This window comes from Portunus trituberculatus, chromosome 17, assembly GCF_017591435.1.
Source record: "Portunus trituberculatus isolate SZX2019 chromosome 17, ASM1759143v1, whole genome shotgun sequence".
Taxonomy (NCBI): Eukaryota; Metazoa; Arthropoda; class Malacostraca; order Decapoda; family Portunidae; genus Portunus; species Portunus trituberculatus.
The window spans coordinates 24532875-24540517 of record NC_059271.1 but is presented as its reverse complement, the minus strand read 5'-3'; positions in this window follow the sequence as shown (position 1 = coordinate 24540517).

Genomic DNA, 7643 nt, shown 5'->3' with positions numbered 1-7643 from the left:
CTTTTACTCATTTATATTATCGCACTCTTATTCATATGCATATGTACTTTAGTAGATTTTTTATTTTATTCTACTCTTAAAATGATCTTTTATAGGATGATTTGACATAATGACCTCCATTATTTAACTAATGGGAAATATTATTAGTAGCATGGATGTTTACAGACATTATGACCATGCTCAAGTTGATGTTTTCAAAATGAAGTTTGCACAGCAGACCCCAAGTATCGCACATGTTTAGCAAAGTGGCAAGCATAAGTCTTCTTTCTTAGATTCCCTTAAAGAAATATCCATAGGAAGACTAGCAGATGTTCAAATGATACAGATGAGTTTTCTATCTGTGTTGAACATTTTTCACACCAGCTACTCCTCTGTTTTCATACCAGCTGCTCTTCTGATCTTGCTAATTGCATGCCCTCCTCCTTTGGCCTCACTACCCTAAGCTTTCTTCCTCCGCTCACCTCTACTCTGTCCAACTTTATAATGCAAAAGTTAACCAGTTCTCTCAATCACTCACCTTTCTCTGGTAAACTCTGGAACTTCCTACCTGCTTTTGTATTTCCAACTTCTATGCCCTGACTTTATTTAAGAGGGAGGTTTCAAGACATTTATTTATTTATTAATTTATTCTTATTTATTTTCTTTCTTTTTTGTCAGGGAGGTTGGGGCTAACTCTCAGACTTCCAGGAGAGCTGGTAACTAAGTGAGCCTTATATATATATATATATATATATATATATATATATATATATATATATATATATATATATATATATATATATATATATATATATATATATATATATATATATATATATATATATATATATATATATATATATATATATATATATATATATATATATATATATATATATATATATATATATATATATATATATATATATATAGATAGATAGATAGATAGATAGATAGATAGATAGAGAGAGAGAGAGAGAGAGAGAGAGAGAGAGAGAGAGAGAGAGATTTGAAAAATTTTATTATCCCATATAATTGAATAGCATATAATGTATATGTATATAATCACAAAGCCCTTTTAAAGCAAAGCTTTTAGACAACAATAAGAAAAGTAAAAAAGAAAGGAAAAAAAACTAAACATATTGACACTATAAAACAGTAGTTAATGTACAGAATCATGAGAGAGAGGTTTGTAACGTGTTTGAAACAAGAATAATGTTAATTTCACTTATTTTTTAATGTAAGTAAAAGGAAAATTTTCATCAATCCTGTGATGATGCCAAAAATTCATATTTAAAATATTTAAATAAGCTTGTTCACCAAGTGAGTTAAGTGATCTGGGGTCCGTTGTGTAAAAATTACATATAGTACAGTCAATTTAGTGTACATTGTCTAAATCTGAATATGTCCACATTGCTAAATAAAAGTAGTTTAGTACAATTTCAGTATGTAATACATATCCACATATGCTGATTTGTAGTACCTCATTGGGGAGCTAGTCTACTGAGAGAAGTTGAGTTGTATAACAAAGAATAAACTATTTTGTAGAATTACGTTTATGCTTTTGAAATGTCAAGAAATAGTCTTCTATGTCATAATCTTGATTGAAGGTCGTTGATTAAGCTTTACGGATTTCTTGGTAGTGTCAGAATTTGTATCCAGTCAGTATAAATTATAAAGCCCAGTTTTTTGGACCAACTATTGACCTAGTTAAGGCATTAGATTAATAACCACGGTATAATACCTTATCTTAAAAACCACTGTTAATTTGTGATTGATGCAGAATTAAACCCTCTTTATTGTCGCCATATATTATTTACGAATTTTCCTAATCACATTTTGATTGAAGGCTTCAACAAAATCTAATACATTTCAGCCTGAGGAGCCCATTTTGATCACCTTCCTGTTGGAGTTAGTACATACTGTATTTTTTATATGTATGTTCTACTGTTCATGTTTTCATTATGTTACAAGTAATGCCTGTGTGTTTTATGATCAACAAATATTTCATTTTTTCTTTCTTCTTTATTTTTAATTATTTATTTACCTATTTTGTTTTTATTATTTATTTTATTATTTTTTTTTTTTAAGAGGGACATTTTTCATTTTGGATGGAAGGTGTGCATGTGAATGTGTTATGTGATATAGTACATAGACTTGACAGATACCTCTGTTACCCTTCTCTATTGACCGCCCATTCTAATGGTGAGTACTATTGCCAGAATGGCTATTCGTGGTTGCAGAAACACGCCTCGCTCTCTGACGTATTTTTAGTGGCAGCGCTAATGCAGTGACTGATCGCCGAATGTCCTGTATTATTTCTAAATGCCATTTACCTAAAGGCCGTTCGTTCATCTGTTTTATTCATCTTTCGCTACTGCTTATCTTTCAGCAGCAGAGTCGTGTAGTAGTTTATTTTGAGATTCTTAGCTCAATCGTGTAATCAGTTGACATATGATTGAAAGAAACGTAGCTCTCTCTCTCTCTCTCTCTCAAATGAAATATGAAGTCCAAGATAAGTAAATGCATTAATCTCATCATCAGCTTGTAAGCTTATTGCTGTGCATTGTAAAAGTGAGGCAGTCAGTTCAAGCGGTGGAGCTTTGAGTGATGACTTAATTAAGTAATCGATGCATAGATCAGTCAACTCCAGCAGGTGTTCGGTGCACTTGACCGCGAAGCCTTGAAGTGAGAAGCTTTGCGTGAAGACGAATATTAAGACACACTAATCTATCTTTCATAGAAAAAAAAAAAAAATGCGCGGTTTAATGTTTTCATGATCATTTTGCATTCCTCTCCTCCGTCATCCTTACTCCCGATAGTGGCTCGTGTAAAACTATATAGAGAGGAAGTGCGCGGGATGAGGTGAGAGACGGTTTTGAAATGTACTATACTACTATCATGCTTGTCTGTTATTTCATTTATTTATCTATTTATTTATGTTTATTTTCATTATCACCGTGTTAACCTTCCAAGATTCAATTTGACGATAACACGCATTAAAAACAGAAGGAAGAAAATATGGGAATTAATATATTTTTTCCGCGTATACCTCACACTCACTCCTTTGTAAAATGCAGGTTGCCTTCTCCTGTTCCCTTTAAAGATATTCTAGGCATAATTCGCCACCACTTGTTATTCTGACCATGTCAACAACGAACTCCTACCTATCTGCTTTCAGCCACTGTTAAAAATGGAATACACACATACACACCTAGTGTATATATATATATATATATATATATATATATATATATATATATATATATATATATATATATATATATATATATATATATATATATATATATATATATATATATATATATATATATATATATATATATATATATATATATATATATATATATATATATATATATATCAGAGAGAGAGAGAGAGAGATGCACCAGGACTGCCACGTGCAGCTTCCTTCATTTTATGTTATGTTGCACATCTGGTGAAAACAATACGGAGGGCAAATATATATATATATATATATATATATATATATATATATATATATATATATATATATATATATATATATACACACACACACACACACACACACACACACACACACACACACACACACACATACATATAGTTGGTGAAAATAACGCCGACGTCTTTCCCATTGACAAACTCAGTGAAGATAAAGACTAAAGTCACTGGCCATAATATATATATATATATATATATATATATATATATATATATATATATATATATATATATATATTTTATTTTATTTTTTTTATTTATTTAATTTATTTATTTTTTGAGGCGGTACACACCTGCAGAAACGATAATTTACTTCCAGCGAGGTGTATTAGCACTAGTAGTTATTGTCTTAGACCAGTTCAGGGGATGCTGTAAAATTCCTTCTACTTTCGCTCTACTGATGATGTGCTGGTTTTTCTTTTAGGCCGGTGTCACACAATGCGGCGGCGCGCTGCGACGGAAACGCATGCGACACTGCCGCCGCACTGTCTGCATCCTGTCACACATAAGCGGCGAAGTCGTTCAGTATCCCCAGAAGCCAGCGTAGAGAGGTTGACTATCATGTTGTCAAAACAAAGTTATTTGTGCATCAGAAGCAGAAGGCTTACTGAAAGAGCCAACTCGTCGTAAACACTGGGTTCATCCATTTAACGCTGAACGAGAAACAAGTAAAAGATTTGAAAATTTTTATGAGAATATACGAAAATATGCTGAAAGATTTTTGTGAGTATTACAGAATGTCCAAACCTTCTTTTGATGAGCTGCTGGAAGTGCTGAGGCCTCATATCTCCAAGCAAAATACAAAGTTTCGAAGATCATTATCTCAAGAAAGACTAACAATTACACTAAGATGAGTAAAAAAAACATAAAAACATTGTGACTGTATATTCAGACTGAAAAACATGGGGATGTAATACGGTAACTACAATATATTATAATATTAATTTCCAAATGCAAGAAATAATAAAATGTACAAATAAAGTATTCCTTGAATAAAAAAAAAATCTCCATAATCGAAGCAAGTAGATGTTTAGTAAGGAGAATGAGGAGACACTACGTCAAATACTTGAAAGCCCTGTGAAGACATGAGTTGGGTATCTATGGTGCCATGATTGACAAGAGTTTGAGTTGGCCTTGCGTGAATACACTGAATAAATAAATCAGTGTCAAACATCTTGTAACAATGGAGCGCCGGATGCGGCGCGACCGTCTGATGTGACCACGTGCATAGAACTAACTATGTGCAGGGTAACCAGTGGCAAATTTCGAATTTCCCAAGAGTGACTCCGAAAACAATCCAAGATCGACCAAAATTTCCCAAGATTTAAATTTTACTGATATAAGATGACATCTTACCTTTCAGTATTACTGCAGGTATACACGAGTTGGGGGTTCGTCTACTTCGCCCTCAATGGCATCCTCCACAGCTGGATGCAGTGTTGCCACCCTCTCCTCTTTGCCTTGTCGTTCTCGCTCAGCACACCTTCGGTAACACTGCCCACTTTTTACGTCTTTGATGAGGGATGTTGATGGTTGCCATTGATAGCATGGTACCTCCTGACGGCTGATCGCTTGTTTAGCAAGGAGTCTGTTTGACGTGGTGGACACGCCAAGCCTGTTTGTTTGTTTTGTTTTTATCATATTCAGCTGCGAAAATACCCGCTCCACACATGCAGATGAATGAGGCAGAGCTAGCAGGCCGCACATGAATTTTGACAAACAGGCAAATCTCGGCTCGTTGTTCCCATCCTTCACTGATTTTAGTTCACTCCAGAAAGCAGTTGCCTTCTCGTTAAGATTCTTCAGTGCTTCTTTTGCATATAGCAAATCCTTCCACTGATCCTGCAGGGCGTCAAACTCATCCTCTTTCACAAGCGATGGAAATTGTAGTGCTAGTTTTAAGATGTCACTGGAGTTCCTCTTGGGTGATAATATGCAATCTGTTTAGACCTTTCCTAAGTATGTTTGTGATTCTTTACTTAAAAAAAATACATTCAAAAGTAGCTGTTACAACAATATGAGCCATATAGACTTAAATTTGTTCTGAGACAATATAATGCTCTCTCTCTCTCTCTCTCTCTCTCTCTCTCTCTCTCTCCAACCATCAAGATTGATATGACATATACAGACATTAAAATTTAATCCAAGATTTACGGCATTTCTGCAAAAAATTCCCAAGATCCCAAGGCGAAGTTTGAAATCCCAAGATCTTGGGAAATTTCCCAAGTCCTGGTCACCCTGACTATGTGTGATTTCCCACGACGCTCGGTCGGATGCGGCGGTGCGGCGGAAACGGCAACGCCGCACTAGTGTGACACCTCTCATTGGTTTGTGTGAGATATCACCACGTGCGACGCCGCATGCGTTTCCGTTGCAGCGGCGCCGTCACATAGTGTGACACCGGCCTTAGACGGACATAATCATTTCGCCAAAAAGACGCACTTTCATTCACTTCGGTAGTTGCTGGCGTAAAGTTGCGGGAAAAAACGCTCGTGTGACCAGGCCTTTACTGTCTTAATTGGTCATCCTATTTAGAGATTTTGGTGAAACCTTTGCTGTTGTCTTAGATTTAGACATCAAAAGCTTCTGATAGAGTCTGGCACAAAACTTTAATCTCAAAACTTACTTCCTACGGCTTCTATCATTCTCTCTGTAAATACATCTCCTTTCCTTTCCGATCGTTCTATTGCTGCTGTGGTAGATGGCCAATTGATCTTCTCTTAAATCAATTAACCGCTGTGTTCCTCAGGGTTCTGTCCTGTTACCCATTCCCTTCCTTTTATTCATCAATGATATTCTAAACCAGTCTTCTTGTCCTATCCACTCCTACACTGATAAAAAAAAAATTTGCCCTACACTTTTCCACGTCTTCTCAGAGACGACCAACCCTTCAAAAAGTAAACAGATCACACATGAACGCCACAGAAAGACTTGTGTTTCTAAAAATGTTTTGATTGAGGTAGAGAAACTTTTATTGTTCAGTGCCTCAAAATTCTTGTTTCTGTTTCTCCATCTATCAACTTCACACAGCCTTCCAGCAACTATCATCTCTTTTTCAATGACACTCAACTGCCCTCCTCCTCTATAATGAATATCCTCGGTCTTGCCTTTTCTTATATTTTAAGCTGGAAAGTCGACATCTCTTTTCTATAGCTAAAATAGCTTCTATGAAGTGAGACGTTCTGAGTCGTCTCCGCCAGTTCTTTTTCATATCCTCAACTGCTACCTCTGTACTGAGGTCTTATACTCCCATATATGGAGTACTCTTCGCATGTATGGGGAGTTCCAGTCATACCGTTTTATTATTAGACAGGTTCAAATAAAAAGCCTTTCTTATTATCAGCTCTTCTCCTCTAACTGACTGTCTTCAGTCTCTATCTCACCGCCGGAAAATTGCATCTCTTGTTATTTTTTCTTAATTCTGCCGTTATTTCTGTGCCAACTGCTCTTTTAATCCCCAAAACTGCACGACTCTCCTTTTCCCACGGCTTCGCTGCACAAGATTTTCTTCTTTCTTTCACAGCTATTCTGTCCATCCTTCTAGGGCACGAGTTAATCAGTACTCTCAATCATTCATACCTTTCTCTAGTAAACTGTGGAACTGCTTACTTGTTTCTATATTTCCATCTACCTGTGATCTAAACTCATTTAAGAAGCAGTTATCAAGATATTTATCCCATTCCTTTGACCAACTGCTTTGGCCCTGTTCGGTGACTAGCATCTAAGTGGGCCTTCTTGTTTAATCAGTTTTTGTTGCCCTTGGTCAATTTTCCCCTCCTACATAAAAATCATATAGAATAATTTACATTTTATTGATATTAACAAGATTTTCCTTTCACAGAATGTGTATATGGATATTATATATATATATATATATATATATATATATATATATATATATATATATATATATATATATATATATATATATATTGTACCATGTTTTATTTTTCAGTTCATTATAACATTTAGTTAGTAGTTTATGTAATTAGTGGAATATTTAATCAAATCTAATACAGTTTTTCAAACTGCATTATAGCGCCACAGAAAACATTGGAAGTGATTGCTAGGGGATTCTGATTTTTAGGTTGTAAATCTGCACGTCTTACTAGAAAAAAAGGCAATAACTAATTAGTTTAGAACATTTACACATTTTG